At 46.7% G+C, this 21,574-nt stretch overlaps 1 protein-coding gene across 4 annotated transcripts in view; it reads left to right on the top strand.

Moving 5' to 3' along the window:
* Window positions 1-19,519: 19,519 nt before the first annotated feature.
* LOC146355664 (E3 ubiquitin-protein ligase TRIM7-like) overlaps window positions 19,520-21,574 on the top strand; it is a 36,793-nt gene continuing 34,738 nt past the window's right edge. Inside the window, exons 1-2 of one of the 4 annotated variants that reach the window (XM_084841090.1) lie at window positions 19,520-19,676; window positions 20,707-20,979. The gene's annotated coding sequence lies outside the window, so the exon portion shown is untranslated. Of the gene's footprint in view, window positions 19,677-20,698; window positions 20,980-21,574 lie in introns of those variants that run through there. The other 3 variants (XM_084841091.1, XM_084841092.1, XM_084841093.1) reach the window with 3 other exon arrangements.

Raw genomic sequence — 21,574 nt, 5'->3', positions numbered from 1 at the left:
CACTTCCAAAGAGCCAGAAGCCTCGATTTACATCAGCACATTGTTTTTATAGACATTGTGACACATAGAAAATGGCTCCTCCTCTCCCTCCCGTGTGGGGTTGCAGTCCTCAACATTTCTTCTCCTAGCACCATTGTTTATAATACAAGAAATGGGTTATAGGGTAGCCATGATAAGCAGAGAACAGAAGAGAACAGCAGAGAACGAGATATATGACTCTATGCTGACCTTAGCCTTTGTTGACAAGATAAGAAATTCCTGTGTCTCGTCAGCTTACAAACATATATTTCAGAGAGCAAGAGCTCAGCAAGAACATGAAGCATGAGGCTGCATGAGGCTACTTAGTCTGACCCCTGATATGGCTGCTACATTCCCCCCTTAAATGCATAATTTCATTACAATTATAGCATTTCATTATGCAAATAGACATTTTGGTTTGTGGAGCATAACACAGGACTCTTATAGCAACCCTCTTACTTAATATCTTGTTGAGCTATTAGAGCGTAGAGGGCGGCAGTTTTACTAGCCGAGACATAAAACAGATTGGTTAAACAGCGCATAAGACAAGGAATGCAAAGGCATAACAGTATCTCTATGAACAACACTGGTAGAATTAGGATGAACAATGCCTTAAGTCAGCTAAGATCTGGAAGCCAAGGGGTTAACGAATTTTGCCAACTGTTTTCTTATTGTTATGTTAGCTACTATATTATGCATGCAGATTATTGATTTGAACATCTACAGCATTACTATTATTAGTCAAATTAAATGATGGAGGAGAAAAAGATAAAAAAACCTGTTTGCAGGTATATCTTTTGGCAAACAAAAATGTTTTACTCCAGTGATGTTAGCCAGGTGAAGCCAGTAATTATCAGCGAATTGCTGGGACAGATTTCCCTCTCTAGGGGCAGACCCCCCTTTTTCGCACCTTATTAAGGAAACACAATGCAACCCTACTAACACTACAACACACATGTTTGATCTTCTTTGGGATCTGACCGTACGCTGGGCAGCTATTTACCTGGCAAGCTGCAGTAGGGTCTAGTCCCCTTCTTCAATTCTCTAGTTGCAGGTCTGACCGTACGCAGGGTGGACAGTCTCCCGGTGTGCCCACAGTAAGGTCTAGCCTGAGTCTTCTTACTGCTTTTTCAGAATAATTTTAAAGGATTTTTGAAAAGGAAAGAAATCCTTTCAAAGGATTTCTGTTTACAGTCTACTTTCCCCCTCTCGCTCTCTTGACTCGTGTCCAATGTATCCAGGGTTTAACTCCAGCTGCTTTTATAGCTGCGGGGGTGGAAAGTATGACAGTTTTCAGTCTTCTCTACTTGGGAGTTAAAGGGTTATTTTTTCCCTCTTTAACTCATACTTCATCATTTGGTTGGAAAGGATGAACTTCTGTGATGGGAACTGGGGGCTTATTTTCTAAGACAAAGCGACGCTGGGCTTGAAGAACTTTGCCCAGTGTTTGGACTTCTTGTTTAAGGCTAACGTTTGCTTGCTCTTGATGCCGCTCCAGTGTCAATCATGAAGTCAATGTCACAGCCCCTCACAGTCAATGTCACGGCCCCTCTCAAGCTGTCTTCTCTCTCACCCGTTCTGGCTCCTTTAGTTTTCTTTTTTGTGTATTTGATTCATTTTATTTGGGCATTCATGCCACCAATGTCCATCTTGTCCACATGGTTCTTTCTTAAGAATCTTCTGCCTCTGCTGGGTCTTCTTCTATTTTTTCGTCCACGTCTTCTTGGGCCTTTGGGTCGAGGGGGGTATATTGGCGATAGGCATCTAAAAGATGCTCCAAGTACGCTCTGGGGCCTCAGTGGCACCTTGCAGCACTTTAGACACCTTGGTCATATTAAATGACTTCTTCATACCTGCCTTCATGGCTTCTAACAGCAGGGTTTGATACTGGGTGAGGCGCTCTAGCCCCGCTTGTGTTTTGGGATTCCAGCGGGGGGGGGGTACTTACAAGGAGACTTTATTGGGTAACTTACAGCACACAGGCGTACCTAATGGTTGGATCAGACAGCTTCTCTGAACCACGAGCTATTGGGCTAAATGGGTTTTATACCATACATGTTACCCATGAGGCAGCACAACACTAGCAAGCATTTTTAGCATATGCTACAAGTGTTTGGTTCTCAGGCACAGCTTTCTGTAAACAACTTCGCTTCCCAGCAAAATGCTTGATAACACTTTTATTTATTAGTATGGGAAGAGAAATCTCTCTTTCTTTCTTTTGCTTTCTTTTTCTTGCTGATCTGCCTGTATTGCAGATCATGTTTCAAACTTTTTACATAAAACTCTCTTCTCTATGCACCAGCCTTGTCTCTTTATTTGTCTTTTTTCAAGTTAAACTCACTTACTTAAACCTTTCTGCCCTACACTAGTCCCAATGACGCACATTTGGGATAGGCTCTTCTTCATTTTCTAGTTACATTTTCTTCATCTTAAAGAACTATTACATTATTGTGGCTACTTTACCCCAGGTAATAAGGTCCAGGCATAATCAGCTGCTTCTAATTCACCCTGGGGGCAACTATGGCCATGCTTCTTCTTTATAAATGTTCTTTCTCTTTGCCTCTTGCCTTCTCTTTCTTCTTTTTTTCCTTTCTCTGTCTGCCACTTTCTCTATTTCTCTGTCTTTTTCTACTTGCCTCTGTCTTTCTCTACTTGTCTTTGTCTTTTCTCTTGTCATCCATTGGGAACCACACTCAGTATCATTTGGAGTTGCAACTAACACTAATCTGCAAATATCACATATATTTTATGATATTTAAGAAATCATAAAATATACACAACAAACTTTTTCTGCAATTTAACACAATGAATGGAAAACACTTTTTGCATGGTAAGGCATGATGGAGCAGATCCAGCAATTAGGGGGGAGAAAGCTCTCAGGGCTATCTATCACTAGACAAGCTAGCCAGGGATTTACAACATCACCCCCCCCCCTCTTTTCTTCTCTTCCCCTTCAACTTGGTACACGAAAGCAAAGTGCCGAAACTCAGGACGCTGGGGGGTGATGGGCATCGGCTTATACTTGCATTTTTCAGGCAGCCATTAATCTTCTTCGGGGAGGCGGTGGGGTGATTTGCAGGACTTCAAAAGCAAGCTTCTCAGTTTGTTTGTATTTGTAAATCCCAAGCTTAAAACAGGACACGATGAGGTACAGGGCAGCTAAATCTTTGCTTTGGCACGGGCAACAAATAACTCGGGTCAGCTTTCTTCGCTGGGGTCTCAAACAGGAAAACAGTCTTAATTTAAAGTTGTAACATCACTGACAGCGTCAGCCAGCCAGCTACACAGATTTCACTGTTTTTTTAAGACAGTTACTGCAATATCTTCTTTTCTTCTCAATCAGGTTGGGTCTCTCAGCTTACATAGTTTATTGCAGCTTCCAGGAGCATGGTAGTAGCGTGATTTTAGCTTGGCCAGGAACATGCTGTCTGGTTTCTCAGTCTCTTCAGCACACACACTCAGGCAGTCTAACACTGGACACTCAAGTTAGTGAGATTTCTTCATTGCAGGGAATCCCACGGCAAAAGCTTAACGGTTACACTCTTCAGAAATCATATAGCTGATGGTCTACAGGCTCTATGAAATTTTAGGACAGTTCAAAGCTAAACACGGCTACCTTGACAGAGATCTTCATCGTGGTCTTTCCGCTGCATTCTGCCTTGGGACAGTCTTATGGCACACTTTTCACTCGAAGAGGGGTCTAGCCTGTGCCCTGGGGACTGATTCTTCACTTTTATTCTCCATTTTGCGCCTTCATCTTCTGGGTCTTCATTTCCAGTTTCTATTTCTTAGGGATTTCATCTCAATTAGGCGAGGTGATGATGTTACACAACTCAGAACGTTGTGGGCAATTTTCCTGCCCCCCCCCCCCCTCGGCGCACTAGGCTAACAGCTACTTCTTCGGCCTCACACTCCCATGCTCCCACGCTTCGTTAAAAGCCAGGCTGTCCTGCAACATTTCTCTAATTAACAGCCTCAGGTCGTGTTCTTTTTTCTCTCTCAACTCGACCTTGAGCTTTTTGCTGTTTCCTCTCTCTATTCTGAATCTTTAATATATATATATATATATATATATTCCTTTTTTTTAAACATACATCTCAAGGGGGTGCAAGTCTTGCTTCCCCCACCTCCCATAGCCTCCCTCCTAAGATGAAGATGGACACAAAGAGGGAAGGGGATTGGTCAGCGAGTAAGGGGTCTCACTGACCGACACAAAAGGAATTTCACACCACGCACTTTGCTACTGGCCTGGGCACCCGGACGGTCAACGGTATGCAACAGAAACCGCAGTAGCCACTCACACAATCATCAATTTCATCACTTCATTCATATGTCCCTGCCACCCACTTTCCCACTTTTCCACTAGAGCGAAGCAGTTTCCTCAGCGCCTTGCTGAATATTAGTGCCTGCTCGGGGGAGTGATCAAGTCCCCCCTCCACCCCCAATCGGGTGGGTCACCTTTTGTATACGTATACTAACACTGACCTTCATAAGGTGGGGCCCTCTTTTTTTCTGCCCAGTGGCCTTTCTCCTAAAGGCAGGGCCCTCTTTTTACTCCATATACTTGCCTTTCTCCTGAAGGCTTCCAATGTGGGTTTCAACTCAATTGCAGCTGCAGTATAGGCAGGGCTCAAGTTCCTTCCTCCGCTTCCCAAGGTTCTCTTGCTGCTCGCTGCCGTTTGGGTGGTCCTGGCGCAGGCTTTCTCCCGTTCACCCGACAAAAAGGTCGGTGGCGCCAAGAAAGGGAGGCATGCGCCGAGCCCTCCCTCCCGGTGCGGCGATTAAGAGCAGGCAGCTGCCACCTCTCTGTCTCAGAGCCTGCCACATCCGAGTCATGGCACCATTTATGTTGCAGAACATACAGTCAGAGAGACCATGGAGTGAAGGAAAAAGAGTTTCTTTATTTAACGCGCGGGCTTAAGGCTGGAATCACTTCCAAAGAGCCAAAAGCCCCGATTTACATCAGCACATTGTTTTTATAGACATTGTGACACATAGGAAACGGCTCCTCCTCTCCCTCCCGTGTGGGGTTGCAGTCCTCAACATTTCTTCTCCTAGCACCATTGTTTATAATACAAGAAATGGGTTATAGGGTAGCCATGATAAGCAGAGAACAGAAGAGAACAGCAGAGAACGAGATATACAGCTCTATGCTGACCTTAGCCTTTGTTGACAAGATAAGAAATTCCTGTGTCTCGTCAGCTTACAAACATATATTTCAGAGAGCAAGAGCTCAGCAAGAACATGAAGCATGAGGCTGCATGAGGCTACTTAGTCTGACCCCTGATATGGCTGCTACAGCCTGAATAGAAGGCAAGTCAGCTTCCAGTCTTAGCAATGGGGAGGGAACTCCAGAGGTGAGTGCCTTCAAGAACTTATTCTATATAATCTCAACCATTGAGATTAGTCCCTCATATCTCCACCCCATATGAAAGTTGGGGGAGTAGTTTAGCTACAGTATACGTAACGTCCGAACGGGGGCTACCAGAGAGTCACCTTCCTATCTCCCATAAGATACAATTGCTTTTGCTGTTCTCCAAGCTGAACATTTTGCTGCCCCTGCATGAAATTTCCAACTGCTGTTATAAGAGAAAAGAAGAAATTCTAAAGGCACAATTACAAACAATTCCAACAAGAAGAAAAGGTGGAAGACAACAGAAGAAGCCAATGTGGCTTCACAAAAAGCTTAGGGATGACCTGAAAACAAAAAAGGACACATATAGGAAGTGGAAAGAAGGCCAAGCAACAAAGGAAGAGTACAGGCAGGTAGCACAGAATTGCAGGGATGGTGTCAGGAAGGCTAAAGCTGAGAACGAGCTGAGGTTAGCGAGGGAGGCTAAAAGCAACAAAAAGGCTTTCTTCAGCTACGTGCATAGTAAAAGGCAGAGGAAAGAATACCTCCTCCTCCTCCTCCTGAAGCATTATATAATGATTGTTTCCTAATCAAGGTTTTGAAGAGAACATCCAATCTGGTCTTTCTGACATTTTGAGTATGCCTAAGTAGTTCTTTTTTTCATATTCCTGAATGCAAATCAACACCAAAGATGCCCATACAGCTGAGGGAGACAATAAAGAATTCTCTGGGGGAACATAAACATTAATGCAAAATAAGGCAGCACCATTTTAAAAAACGGCCTGTGGAGTTAAAATATGGCCATTGGGTTGAGTGCCCACAGTTGGCAGATGTTCTCCAATCCCACATTAATGAGGATTGCCAGACCACCACTAAAGCGCCCCGTTTTAGGACGCCTCACTGCTGGAAGAGCGAATAGTCTATAACCCTGCAGATGCAGGCTAGAGACATCCCCCACCCATGTCTCTTGAAGGAAAACTGTAGAGCACTGTTGTAAGTACTTCACCAATTCCTTGTCAGCTAGTTTGCTAGTCCAGCCAGAGACCTTCCAAGACATTATGTTCCAAACTAGAGGCCTCATTTCCTCGGTTTTGCTTCTTAGGCAGCAGTTGTGAGGATCAGAAAAAGGCCAGCCATTCTCTTTCATGTAAGCAGGTGAAACAGAATTTAAATGGAGGTTGAACCCGCTGAAGCCAAGCCCGCCCCTAAAAAAAGTTCCACCTCCTTCAAAATCAATCTGGGTTGAAATATGTGTATACAGTCAGGGCCAGAAATATTGGAACAAGGATAACTGTTTTGGCAGTTGGCCTCCGTACACCACCACATTGAAGTTGAAAGGAAACACACCCAGATGGGAGCAAAGTCAGGACTTTCAGCTGTAATTCAAGGGGTGTGACAAAAGTGGGGCACTAACCATTCAGGAAGGACAGCCAGTGGCATACACACACGCCCATCCTTGGGGGCTCATAAGTAATGAACGAATGGCTGACAAGCAGCTGCATGGCCAGGGGTGGCCTGTTTCCTGGGTACCCCATGACCAAGCAAGCAGATAAAAGGCCTGGAGGTGGTTCTGAGTGTTACATGTGCATTTGGTAGCTGTTCACTGGAACTCCCAACATGAGGTCCAAAGAGGTGTCCATGTGAGTGAAGGAGGCCATCGTTAGGCTGAGGAAACAAAATAAACCCATCAGAAAGATCGCAAAAACAGTGGGAGTGGCCAACACAACAGTTTGGGACATCCTGAAAAAGAAGGAATTAACTGGCAAGCTCAGCAACAGCAAAAGGCCTGGAAGACCATGGAAGACAACTAAAGTGGATGACCGCAGAATTCTGCTAATGGTGAAGAGGAACCCTTTCACAACATCTAGCAAGGTCAAGAACGCTCTTGCGGAGGTAGGCATGTCATTGTCAACATCTACAGTCAAGAGACGGCTTTATGCATGTAAAAATAGAGGTTTCACAACAAGGTGCAAACCACTGGTAACGCTCAAGAATAGAAAGGCCAGATTAGCCTTTGTCAGCAAACACCTAAAAAAGCCTGTCCAGTTCTGGAATAAGATTCTTTGGACTGATGAAACCAAGATTAACTTTTACCAGAATGATGGGAAGAGAAAAGTATGGAGAAGGAAAGGAACAGCTCATGATCCAAAGCATACCACCTCATCTGTCAAACCTGGTGGAGGCAGTGTTATGGCATGGGCATGTATGGCTGCCAATGGAGCCAGTCACTGGTGTTTATTGATGACCTGACTGCTGAGAAAAGCAGCAGGATGAATTCTGAAGCGTATAGGGCTATACCAGCCGAATGCTGCCAAACTGATAGGACGCCGCTTCATATTGCAGATGGCTAATGACCCAAAACAGACAGCAAAAGCTACCCAAGAGTTTCTCAAGGCAAAGAAGTGGGATGTTCTTCAATGGCCAAGTCAGTCACCTGATCTCAACCCAATAGAGCATGCTTTTCACTTACTGAAGACAAGACTGAAGGCAGAAAGACCCACAAACAAGCAGCAGCTGAAGGCAGCTGCAGTGAAGGCCTGGAAAAGCATCTTGAGGGAGGAAACTCAGCATTGGGTCATGTCTATGGGTTCCAGACTTCAGGCAGTCATTGACTGCAAAGGATTTTCATCCAAGTATTAAAGGCGATCCTTAAGTTTGAAATGATGTTGGCTTGTTCCATTACTTATGAGCCACCAAGGATGGGTGTGTGTATGCCACTGGCTGTATTCCCTGAATGGTTAGTGTCAAACCCCTTGAATTTTTGTTCAAACCAGTGACTGGCTCCATTGGCAGCCATACGTGCCCATGCCATAACACTGCCTCCACCATGTTTGACAGATGAGGTGGTATGCTTTGGATCATGAGCTGTTCCTTTCCTTCTCCATGCTTTTCTCTTCCCATCATTCTGGTACAAGTTAATCTTGGTTTCATCAGTCCAAAGAATCGTATTCCAGAACTTTTGTCAAACCCCTTGAATTACAGCTGAAAGTCCTGACTTCGCTCCCAACTGGGTGTGTTTCCTACTTTCCTTTCAACTTCAGTGTGGTGGTGTACAGAGGCCAACTGCCAAAACAGTTATCCTTGTTCCAATATTTCTGGCCCTGACTGTATGTGTGTGTGTGTGTGGGGGGGCGGGGTATGCCTTATCTGTATGCTATAATCTACTGCTTGACTGCTTGAAGTGTGCACAGGGAGTATTTGGGTGAAAGGGGCTTGCTTGGAACTGGATCGTTAATTCGCTTAAAAAGTACTTGGAGGCCAGAATGTCTTAATAACAACTTGCTTGTATATAAAATATAAGCATTTTTCCTCCCCCCTCCCCAATTCATGACCATTATTTTATGAATTTTCTTTATCAAGAGAGTATTCCTGCAATGAATTCCATATTTTTCACATGCTGAAGTTTTCACGTTGAGTCGTTTAAAGGACAGGAAACACCCAGTCGCTGAAAACTGAGATAGCAAAACTAACTAGGGGTGTATGAAACCCATTTGCCATTCCGTCTGGGCGTCCGTGGGGGGGGGGGAGGCAATCTATCCCTCTTCCCGGAATCCTGCCTGGCCGGCTACGCTCCACGGCGAGTCCTCAAATATTTTGGCCACCTAATGCGAAGAGAAAACTCCCTGGAAAAGACCCTGATGCTGGGAAAGATTGCAGGCAAAAGGAGAAGGGGGCGGCAGAGGATGAGATGGCTAGATAGCATCACCGATGCAATGAATATGAACCTGAGCACACTCCGGGAGAGAGCGGAGGACAGGAAGGCCTGGCGTGCTATGGTCCATGGGGTCACGAAGAGTCGGACACGACTGAACAACAAGGCACATTGCAAGCCAGGCCTATGCATACATTGAAGCATTATAAAACAGATGAAATGTTCTATACTCACTTGTAACAACATCTGCAGAGATTTTACAACAGACTAACAGATAAGGGTTTTTTTTGTCTTAGAGTTTCTTACAGGTGTAGTTTTTGACACTGCATAGAATCCACAGCCAAAGAGGGCAGGAGCCTAGGGATGTTGGGCAAATCCGCAACGGATCCGCTCTCTCTGTGACTGTGGTTGGTTGTTTTGGTTTGTTGGGGGTGCGGTCCTGATGACGATAGCAGTGATGTCAGGGTGGTGAGCGTGTTGGTGTATACTGACCTCCTGGCTTGCCGCCATACGGCCATGCTGTGACTGAATGCATGCACCGACTTTTGCTCCCGACTTCGGCTGCTTACTCCACAACACAGAATGCCCGGCATGCCAGCATTCTAGCCCTTGCTGGTGCCTGCTGGGGCGGGGTTTGGGCAGGTCGGTGGAGATATTACATCTCTATCCCAACCAAATCACCAGTAATCTGCCAGGGGAGGAAAGGGGCAGGAATCACGGAGGAAGTTTTGCAGCGCCCCCTGTGCATGTAATGGCTTCTCTCTCAAAAGTAGCCCATGAAAAGGGAAGGAATGGAATATAATGAATTAGAAACAACTGTGTTTAGGAGCCCGATCTCATACCGCGTTGAAACCGGATGGAGAAAGCCCCGGTACTGGTGCGGATTTCTGCCCCCATGTGATGAACCCCTAGTTGGTAGCCAGTGCAGATGCTTTAACGTGACTGAAATATCTGCTTAGCCAGGTGCCCCATTCAGCACCTTTGCCTCCACATTCTCCCATGGCTACATGTCTGGACCAAGCACATGGTGAGCCTCACAGAAAGTGTATTACATTAATATAATTATGGTGGCCAGACTATCCCTCTCCAGGAAAGGGCAGAGTCGATCCGCTAGCTGAAGCTGGTAATAGGTAGTCCTTGAAAGAGGAGTCACTTCCGCTTCTAATGACAATGGTGAACCCAGGAGTAGCCCCAATCAACATACCTAATTTTTCTCGGACACGTTTTCTCAGGGTCAGTTATCAGTTAGAACAAGGTACAGAGCATCTTCCTAATGGGAGAGCTCCTGTTCAGGATCCAGCCAGCCCTGCTCCAATACGCCATTCCTTCCCCCTTTTCCCTTGTTCAGAGGAGGGTTCAGAGGACGGCAACAAAGATGATCAGGGGACTGGAAACAAAGCCCTATGAAGAGAGACTGGAAGAACTGGGCATGTTTAGCCTTGAGAAGACTGAGGGGGACATATGATAGCGCTCTTGAAGTACTTGAAAGGTTGTCACAGGGAGGAAGGCCAGGATCTCTTCTTGATCATCCCAGAGTGGAGGACACGGAATAATGGGCTCAAGTTACAGGAAGCCAGATTCCGGCTGAACATCAGGAAAAACCTCCTGACTGTTAGAGCAAGATGACAATGGAGCCAATTCCCTAGGGAGGCGGTGGGCTCTCCCACACTGGAGGCCTTCAAGACGAGGCTGGACAGCCATCTGTCGGGGATGCTCTGACTTGGATTCCTGCATTGAGCAGGGGGTTGGACTCGATGGCCTTGTAGGCCCCTTCCAGCCCTACTATTCTATGATTCTATGTTCTTTTCCAAATGCCACTTAGTATTCCACAGCTGTTGAGCTTATGCTTATGCATGGGCCTGGTTCCTCCCCCCCTCCCTGTTTTCCTTTTGTACTGTTGTCCTTCTGTAAACCTCAGAGATCTCCTGATCTTGCAGACACCTTCCTCTAGTCTCTAAATGGGCCTGTTTTGGCTCCATTGCTCTTAGTACTCAGGAACTGAGTTTGCTACGAGCTGGGACTATTGGGAAATCCACAGAATAAACAAGGCAGCAGCCAGGCATGGCAGCCCCTGGACCCTCTGAAGTTCATCTCAGCCTTCCAGGGTTGGCTGTGCTGGCTGCAGCAGTTCCTGGAGGCTTCCCTCAAATCTCTCCTTTCCCAACAGGAATTGCATGGGTGGGGGGAGGGAAACCAGCTCCATCAGGAGCCACCACATGCAGCCTTGTGGTTGTTGTAAGGTCCTGACTCAGTCCTGGAAGCCAAGCAGGAGGATGTCTGGGCAAGCTCCATTGGCAGCAGGCTCTTGAAGGTGAGAGCCATGATGGAGGACAGAGTGGATGAGGAAGAGTGAGGCACACTCAAATGTTCAAATTTTAGTTTTTAGAACGGATCACCCTCAAATTGAAATGCTCTTAATAATGTTAAGCATTAACCTCTACATCCAATAGAATTCTCATGTCTGTGTGCATGTTTTTTTTTTTTTTTTTTTAAATAGGAATATATAGGAATAGAACATATTCCAATCCAGACTGGTGGCTGTTTGGTACACACATGTCTTGATATGTTAAAAAGAATGTGTTGTGTGTGTATGTATGTATGTATGTATGTATGTATTGGCTGCCTTTCAGGGCAGAAGCCCTCCCAAGGTGGCTCGCAACAATAAAATACATAAAAACAGTTAAAATATTAAAAGTGATTAAACATAAACACAATGAAAGCTGACAATTAAAGATGAAAATAAAACCACCAGCAGCAACAACAGCAATAATAGCAACAACAGTAATCATATCAAGAGAAGACCATGGTAAAATAATATGTTTTCAAGGCCTTCTTAAAAGCCTGCAATGGTGGAGCATGGCAGACCTCCAATGGCAGCTTGTTCCAAAGGTGTGGGGCCACTGCAGAGAAGACCCTCTCACGTGTGATCACCCACCTAACTGCTCTCACGGATGGGCAAATGAGAAGGGCCTCTCTTTCTGATCTTGTGTATGATTTTGGGATGCATCAAAGGTTACTGGGGAAAGACAATGGGAAGGATCTGACATTGTGCTAGAGGAAACCGACGCTTGCCCAAGTTCAGTGATAGAAGTCATAGAATTGTAGGGTTGGAAGGGGCCTACAAGACCATCGAGTCCAACCCCCTGCTCAATGCAGGAAGCCTGATTCCCAGGTGGTCTCCCATCCAAGTACTAACCAGGGCTGACCCTGCTTAGCTTCTGAGACCATGTTGTGCAAGAACTGGGTTCCACTAGCACAACGTCAACAGCACATTGCAGCTGGACACCATTGAGATTTCACTGGTAGTATACCTTCCATGGAGGCAATGATATAGTACTTTCCCATTAAGGGATTAGTGATTAATTAGTGGCGCTCCCCCCAAGATTACCACTAAATCACAGATCACATCTTTCTCATGGATTGCCAAATGAAAATCATGGGTCTGCTGCTTCATGGCACCACCATGTGACAAAAACATGCATGCAAGGTATTGATATTAATGGATCATTAAGTTTTTTTTACAGGGGAGGCTTCCAAAATCACTCTCGAATCACAGCTGTAGCCATGGATTGAGCCATACAAATCATGGATCCCATACTTCACAATTCCAGCATGGCAGGAAAACTTGGACTTGGGGCTGAGATCTTCATGGATCCTCTGGATTTTTACATGGTACCCCCACCCCCCACCCAACCACCATCATGTCACGAAGCCCGTGCTTACCCACAGACAGACAGCACAGTACATATCACAGATCTGCTGCTCCATGGCACTGCCATGGTGCAAAACATGGATCTGAACCACAGATGCCAATGCATCTTCTGGAACTTTATAGGATGTGCCCACAAAACCACTGTAAAATCACAGGCCACATCTACTGCCACAGGCCAAACCATAAAAATCATGGATCCCATGCTTTACAACCAGATCCTCTGGATTTGACAGGGGATTCCCCACCCCACCCCAACCTGGCCATCAAATCAGAGATCACATCCATTCTCTTGGATTAGACCAGGACAACCATTGATCCAGTGATTTCACTGTCCCACCATGGTGCAAAAAAGCATGAATATGACAAATGCAATACTGTGAATTTCTATTATTTTTATACCGATCCCCACAAAGCCACTATAAAATGAGAGATCACAGCCACATCCATAGACTGGACTGTAAAAATCACAGATGTTATGCTTCTTGGAACTGTTATCGTATAAAACCATGGTTTCAGGGCAGAGATCTTCATGGATCCTTCTGATTTTCTTTACATGGGATCCCCCTACAGACCAAGGTCAGTTCACTGATCATTTTCATGCCCATGAAGTGAGCTGAAGAGGATCTGTGCCTTCATGCATGTTTTTGCGCCATGATGGTAAAAATAATCCATGATTTTTTTTTTTTTGCAGTGATCTTTGATTTGACTTTGGTTTCAGGTGGGTCATATATAAAAATCATGAGGATCCATGTGTCTCAGATCCATGTTTTTGAGCCATGGCGGCAGCAAAAGGATTTAGATCTGTGATGTTTATGATTCTGTCTGTGGCGGCAGAGGTGATCCGTGATTGGATGCTGGTTTGGGGTGCAGCCCATGTAAAAATCATATGAAATCAAGAAGATCCATTTTTAATTTTGCAGATCCAGCATTTACAAGGAACTGCATCCCAATAAGATGAAAAAATATTGGTTTGAAAATTGTGAGATACCCTTTTATTGGTAAAATGGACTGCATACCATAAATCCATAAATGTGTTTGGTCATGTTAATGAAATATGGAGGTGGCAAAAAGCCCCACGATTTTGCATGAAAACACGCTGTGCTCAGGGTGGGTGGCTGTTTGATTCGGCGGCGGCAGGGACAACAAAATACACAACAGGGGCTGCAGGCAGTCTGTGGGACCCATGTTGCCCACCCCTGCTCAAGAACCAATAATTCCTCAGAGGCAGAAGAGAGACAATGGGTGGGTCTGCACGTCACACCAAGCCACCCTGAGAAGAAGCCACGGTGGGTGGATGGCTTGTCCATTACTCCTGACAGACTATAGCTGAGGTTTTTTCTCCCCCTCCTTCCCCTCAGCCCTCAAGCTTGACTCCAGCATGTAACCCAGGCACCTCTGCAGCAGAACCCTTCTTGTCTCCTCATCCTGGCCCCCTCCCTGCTCCAATCACAACCCCTTTTCAATCACCACTTCTTCTTTTTTTGGTGCTTTGGGAGTTTCCAAATGTTTCCATAATTTTTAACATTATTTCCCCCCCCCCATTCATTTGCAAGTGCACAAGAGCTCAATTTACCCTGTCCGATACGTGTAGCCTTGCCTTTTGATGACTTTGTATGTTGCAGCTGTCCATGGGAACTTGGAAGTAGAGTAGGCAACATACAAGGAAACTGACAAGGCAATAGGCTAATTTGTACACAAGGAAACATAACACTAAGGGGGAGGAGGAACCCATTTGCGCAGTTGAGAAGCGTCTAAAAATGCAAGAGCAGTAAGGGCACCAAAGGGGGAAGGGAGCATCTCCCACTTGGCAATGTGATCCTCTCACTTTTAAGCATTGAACTGACCCTTGTGAGTGTCCTCCTCCCATTCAGAACTTCTCCAAGTCTCCAGCAAGTCCAGAAAGGGGAGATATTGGCTCCCCCATTTTTGTGGCTCTCTTTCACAGCAGTTACTGCTGAGGCTACTGCGCGTCAGTGGATCTGCACAAATCTCCCTGACAGTTTTTTTTTTTGAAAATCCCTTTAGAACGTGGCAACCTGGTATGGAGTGAGTGGGACCCAATTGGTGTGTGCGCGTGTGTAAATGCTGCTGGTGCACCCCATTTGCTCCATCCCGTTCAGCCACCCTCTAAAGTTTTTTTTTTTTTTTTAAGTGTCAGGAATATTTGCACAAATATAAAGGCTTCGAAGTAAATGATGGAGAAATTTGCAAAACTGCAGGAACTGCTCCAAAATGGGGCAGGGGAGTTAATAATTCCTGTTTCTGGAGTAGCTGGAGACTCGGGGAAGCATTGAAAACTTAGAGGACACCAAGATATGTCAGTTCAACGCTTGAAAGCAAGAGGATTACATCGCCAAAGGGGAGATATTTCCCCCCTTCCTTTGGTGCTTCTTGTTGTTCAGTCGTTCAGTCACGTCCGACTCTTCGTGACCCCATGGACCATAGCGCGCCAGGCCTTCCTGTCCTGCGCTCTCTCCCGGAGCGTGCTCAAGTCCATATTCATGGCATCGGTGATGCTATCTAGCCATCTCATCCTCTGCCGTCCCCTTCTCCTTTTGCCTTCAATCTTTCCCAACATCAGGGTCTTTTCCAGGGAGTTTTCTCTTCGCATTAGGTGGCCAAAATATTTGAGCTTCAGCTTCAGTATCTGTCCTTCCAATGAGCAGTCAGGGTTGATTTCCTTTAGGATGGACTGATCTGACCTCCTTGCAGTCCAGGGGACTCGTAAGAGTCTTCTCCAGCACCACAGTTCAAACGCATCAATTCTTCGGCGCTCAGCCTTCCTTACAGTCTAGCTCTCACAGCCAAGGAAAGGTTCCTCCTGTGCGAGCACCGGGTCATTACTGATCCCTGGAGGGATGCCGCTTGCACTAGCGTTTTCGTGGCAGACTATAGTGGGGTGGTTTGCCATTGCCTTCCCCAGTCGTGACTACCTTTCCCCCAGCAAGCTGGGTACTCATTTTACCGACCTCAGAAGGATGGAAGGCTGAGTTGACCTGAGCCGGCTACCTGGGACCCGGCTTCCGCTGGGATCGAACTCAGGTTGTGGGGAGAGTTTTGGTTGCTATACAGCCGCCTACCACTCTGTGCCACACAAGGCTCTTTCCTTTGGTGCACTTACTCCATTTGCCTTGTTTCCTCATTTCTGGTGCTTCTGAATTGCGCTACTCAGTCTCTCCTTTCTCTTACTATTATTTCTCCTCCAGTTCTTTGCAACTCTACACAAATTAGCATATAGGCAGCCTCATCTTCTCAATTTCCTTGTATGTTCTCTACTCCACTTCCCCGCTCCCTTTGACAGCTGAAACATACAAGGACATTGACCAGGCAAGACTACACATATCAGACAACTGTATGGGTGCTGTTGCATACTTGTGAAAGATCAACAAACCATGATCATAAAAATACAACCCCAGCTGTGCAATTTTGAGGTGCATGGGTGGATACGTGCATGCACACACGCACACATATATATTAAAGGTGGCAAACAAGTGACAGTCCTTCCAAAACACCATTTCAGCATTGGTGGAGGGCAGTCTTGGTAAGGGAGGCTGGATGAGATCGCAAAGACTGGCATGGGCTGTTTTGCTACTCTTCCCAAGCGGCTGTAGCCATTCCTGGAAACCCATGATAAAATTGCTCTCCTGGGTTTGGATGACACAAAAACCCGCCATGGGTATGAACAACCATACAACTCCACTTAGATTTTCTGCCTTGGTCAGTTTTGGAATCCCCCCTTTTGGAGCCTCTCTCCAAATGGATGGCATGAGATGCTTGGCATATGAGAGGTGACAGGGCTGCTTCCACAATTTCGGAGGTCAGAGACATGTGACATATAATTTCACGCCAATTACACTTTGATCCATGTTCCCATGCCAAGTCGACTCTACGGGGAAATGCTCATTTAAAAATGGGAAAGAAAATGTTTTTGTGGCAGACCTGGATGGAGAAGATGATTTTTCCTTTGATGAATTATTGGGTCGTGATGGTGAGTTTTCCCCATTTTTGGCTTTGCGAGATAAATTTGATTTTCCTGCTGGGGCTGAATGGCAATACTTGCAACTGCAACACTAGTTAGAATCTAGGTTCGGTCCCGCTGCTTTCACAGCCTCGGAGTCCCCCTTATTACTGAGAATACTTATTGAAGCTGATCAGGTACATCGACCCATGATTCATGTTTATAAATACTTATTATCAGTGAATAAAGATGATACATGGGGTCTTACGCAGGAATGGAACAGGGAACTGGATTCTCCTGACCAAGTCAGTTGGTCTCAAACTCAGTGGTGTCACTCTGTGTGTGTGTGTGTGTGGGGGGGGGAGAGACACATTTCGGCATCAGCTGCTGCTGCTGTTGTTCCATGAGCAGAACAAATCCCGGTCATTACATTGTGTGGTCACAAGGCAGCAGTACTGTTCGTCGGAGAACTATTTCTGGGCAAACATTGTATTGGCCAAGAAGTTTTGTCCTAACAGGAGAGTTTAATGAAATGGAATGCTATAGTTGAAACTGGGGTAGTTATGAATGCAATGTTTTCCCACGTTTTAATCCCAACATTTTTGAAAAACACACAACACTCTAAAATTGAAGTTCCTGTTGCTGATAATGTTAAGCATTAACTTCTTCATCCAATAGCATTCATAACCGGGAAATGTTAACAATTATCCTCTCCCCTGCCCCCCTGCCGAAAATATAGTTTGAAATCTTTGGAAACAAATGGAAGTTAGAGCACTTTCTTGGGGTTTTGGTTTTCTGGCAAACTCATTTCAGTTGTCATCTTCTCCGAAGCCACATGTTCCAGCTTCCTGATTTGTGTCTCTGTGTTGGGAAAAATACTCCCATTGCCACTCATGATATTCTCATTTTTCCTGATATGAAGCCTGGCAGTATTCATTCACGTATTTACTATATTATCCTGCTGCCTTTCTGCCAAAGCACTCGAGGGCTGGATTCCAACTCAGCTCTTCTGCCAGCAGAGGAACAGGACTTCCCCATCCTCTTCTTCCCCTTGCAGCCCTGCGCCCCCTACATCTACTCCGGAGGACCCCCCAACCCTGTTCTAATGACCAGCTGATATGGAAGCAGTTTGGGAGGACGCATCTGATGGAGCTGATCTTTCCATGGGGCTGGTGGGGTGGCCCTGCTTCCCATCTCCCCCTGCTGTGGCCTTCCTGGGGAGAGACGGTCCCCCTGCGGCTGGACTGAAATTTGCAGGGCTACGGGGCAAAGCATAAGGACACAATCTATGCATGTTTAGACATGGCTGGCTGGGGAATGTTGGGAGTTGTAGGATTTTTTTTCTTTCTAAACAAGCACGTGCTTGCACCCTAAATGTGTTTTTCCTGATAGGAAGCCTGGCAGTATTGATGTATTTATTCCATAGATCCAAGTCCCAAAGCATTTGAAAAGGGAACGGCAGCAGAAAACCTGTGGGGTTTCACTACATTGGGTGGCCTCAGTCCTGAGTGGGATACTCTAGGGAAAGGTGGTTCTCTTCACAGTGGCCCCAAAAGGCCATAGGTGACTGGGGGAGATTAGCACCACAAAGAAAGATGAGTAGACAAAGGGAAGGGGTGAGCTGAGAGAGGTCTGTGTGTGTAGCAGGGAGTCATCTGTGCCGGAACTGAGACTGAGGGCGCTTCCAGGCCAGTCTTTGACTGCACCATCACTCTGCCTCATTTATGGAATTGGGGGGGGGGGTCCTGATGGCGTTGTCTCCTACTCCTAACCGTCCCATGTTTTCCCACCACTCCAAGAATCAGGAGGACAACAGAAGAAGCCAATGTGGCTACCCAAAAAGCTTCGCAATGGTCTGAAAATCAAAAAGGGCACATATAGGAGGTGGAAGGAGGGACAGGGAACTCAGGGAGTGTACAGGCTAGTCAGGAGCTGCAGAGATGGTGACAGGAAGGCTAAAGCCCAGAATGAGCTGAGGTTGGGGAGGGATGCTAAGAATAGCAAGAAGGGCTTCTTCAGATACATTAAAAGTAAAAGGAGGACCAAAGTAACAGTAGACCAGCTGCGTAGCAAAGATAGCAAAATGCTGACAGGTGACAAAGGAAAGGTGGAACTGCTGAACTCGTATTTTGGCTCAGTCTGGTATATCTAGTATATTTGACAAACAGGCTGAAGGGCAGCTTGAGGTTGACAGAGAGACAGTCAGGGAATACCTAAGCACCTTAAATGAGTTCAAGACTCCGAGTCCAGATGAATAATGAATTGCATCCCAAGGTGTTGAAGGAGCAGGCAGATGGACTCCCAGAACGTCTATCTACTGTCTTTGAGAAATCCTGGAGAACGAGTGAAGTACCAGAGGACTGGAGGAGGGCAAAGTTGTCCCTATCTTCAAAAGGGGCAAAAAGGAAGATCCAGGGAATTATGGACCAGTAAGCCTGGGATCAACACCTGGGGAGATTCTGGAGCAGATTCTAAAGTGTTTGACCTGTAGGCCCCTGATTGGGGTGATCAGAGGTTGTTTATAAAATGTGGGAGCAGCTTGCGCATGGCATGCGTCCCCGCAAATCATCTTTTAAATCTTTTACCCCACAATTTGCCACTGTGATGTGCAAACCAGGTGAAAATATACAAATGTGATGCTCCCCCCTAAGTTCATGCCCAATTTTCATAAAATAAATTTTCTTTATCAAGAGACTGATCCTCCTGGAAATCATCACATGCTGATGATTTCGAGATGAGTCATTTACAAGCAGGTAAACGCCCACTTACTGAAAGCAAAGAAAGTGGAACGAATTCTGTCTGCCGTGTGTGGAAGCCATGGCTGCTGCTGGGGGTCCCGTCCAGGAGCTCTGTGAGGAAGCCACTTGTCCCATCTGCCTGGATTATTGCACGGATCCCGTGACCGTTGCAGAGTGTGGGCACAATTTCTGCTGAGCCTGCCTGAGCCAGGGCTGGAGGGAGTCAGGGGCCGATTTCATTGTTCGTTCCGTCGGAGCTGCGTTGCGAATTAACACAATACTACACACAATAACACAATACAATTGTAGTAGTAACACAATACTATTAGTGTTGCGAATTAACAGTGGGGGCAGTAGATGAAGTATTAAAGCGGGTTTCCTGAGCTGGGGAGAGCAGAGAGCGGGGAGCTGGGGAGGAGGGGGCGCGGCTGGCATGTGGGACTTGCTTGTGAGTAGATGCTCATAGCAAACCCTGCATACGTGTTTCTGAGGCGGGCGGGCGGGCAGGCAGGCAGCCGTTACCTCGGGAAATTGAGCCCGCTCTGAGAGCAGAGAGCGTGGAGCTGGGGAGGAGGAGAGAGCGAGTAGCATGCAGTCTCTTAACTGCCCAGTCAACAGGCTCCCCCCCCCCCACAAACATAGGCTCGATGAAGTGCTTCTGAGTACATGTTTATGAAAATCCCCCACCCTGGCACCCACCCTTGCTCAACTGCAAATCCACAGGCATCCATCATTTCTCGGCTGTGCTGCTTCGTAGCTGCACGTCTCTGCTCTCAAGCTCGATAGGTAAAGTGGGAGGCTGCGACGTGGAACTGAAGGCAATGAGTTGCTTCCTGGGAGACACGTCTGCCCCTCTGCTCTCCCCCCGCCCCAGGCTACTCTCCCTTCCACCAATCAGCGTGGCTTCCCCCAGCCCGCTCCTTCATGCCTCTGCAAGTGCGGAGCGGCGAAGGGGGGGGGCATCGCTGACCACGCTGCGATGTCAATCCGAGGAAGGGACGGACAGCTCAAACCCCACAGTGAACCCGAAGCAAGTGGAAACTTCGCAGCCAATGGACTCTGAGAAAACCCGGATTTCTCCATGAAAACACACACACCCTGCAGTGAACCCGAAGCAAGTGGAAACTTCGCAGCCAATGGACTCTGAGAAAACCCGGATTTCTCCATGAAAACCATGACTGGGCTGTGAAGCGGGAACTGCGTCATCTGCCACAAAGGTCTTCCCTTCGAAGCAGCACCGGGGTAAATGGCTCATGTAGATGGGGCCAGGGACAGAGGCCCCCTGCCCCCAGTGCAGAGGAACCTTCCGGAAGACGAACCTCAGCCCAAATAGGCAGCTGGCTAACTTTGTCCAAATATGCCAAGAAATTTCAACATTGGGAGGTAAAAGGGGCAGAAGGGAAGGGGAGAGTCTGCGAGCGCCACCAGGAGCCCCTGAAGCTCTTTTGTAAGGACCATGAAACCCCCATCTGCGTGGTGTGTGACAGGTCCAAGGAACATGAAAATCACAAGGTGGCTCCTCTGGAGGAGGTTTCTGAGGAGTACAAGGTAGGAAATCAATCTTGATGGAGAGGGGGAGTAACTGTGGCTTCTTCTTGGGAAGTTCCCTGTAAAGTCACTCCAGTAAGAATAAGAAATCACTGGGGCTAAACTACTTATATATTCCATTTCTATACTGCACAATAGGGACACAGCATAAATGCAATTAACATACATGTTTTTGTTATGTGAATAGCAGCTAAGGGAAGCCTGAGAACACTCAGGATGCTGGAGGGTGGTGAGGCTGCTTCGCTACTAAGCCCGAATAACGAGGCGAAGCGGGCTGATTCGGAGGGGCCTCATTGTGATACGAAGTGGATCAGACAGCACTGAGGCACCCTGAAGTGAAGTGGCTCCTCCACAAGGTGCGTTGTCCACCTCGGAGATCTGTAGCTCTTCTTATGCCTCCGAGCAGCGCAGACAGGGTGTCTCCAAAATGTACCAGGTTCTGAAAGATTATGCGGAGGGGGAGGGAGAGGGGGAAGGGGGGAAGGCGAGAGGACGAGGCGGAGTGAACTATCTATTTCTTTTCTGGAATTGATGCTCCAAAAACATAAATTAAAGAAAGGTTCCCCCCCCCCCCATTCTTTGCTTGCTCTTGGCT

Source organism: Heloderma suspectum, chromosome 2 (assembly GCF_057233095.1).
Source record: "Heloderma suspectum isolate Gila_16-S chromosome 2, 16-S_ref, whole genome shotgun sequence".
Classification (NCBI taxonomy): Eukaryota; Metazoa; Chordata; class Lepidosauria; order Squamata; family Helodermatidae; genus Heloderma; species Heloderma suspectum.
Note: the sequence above shows the minus strand (reverse complement) of the source record. Positions and strands in the feature narration are given on the sequence as shown.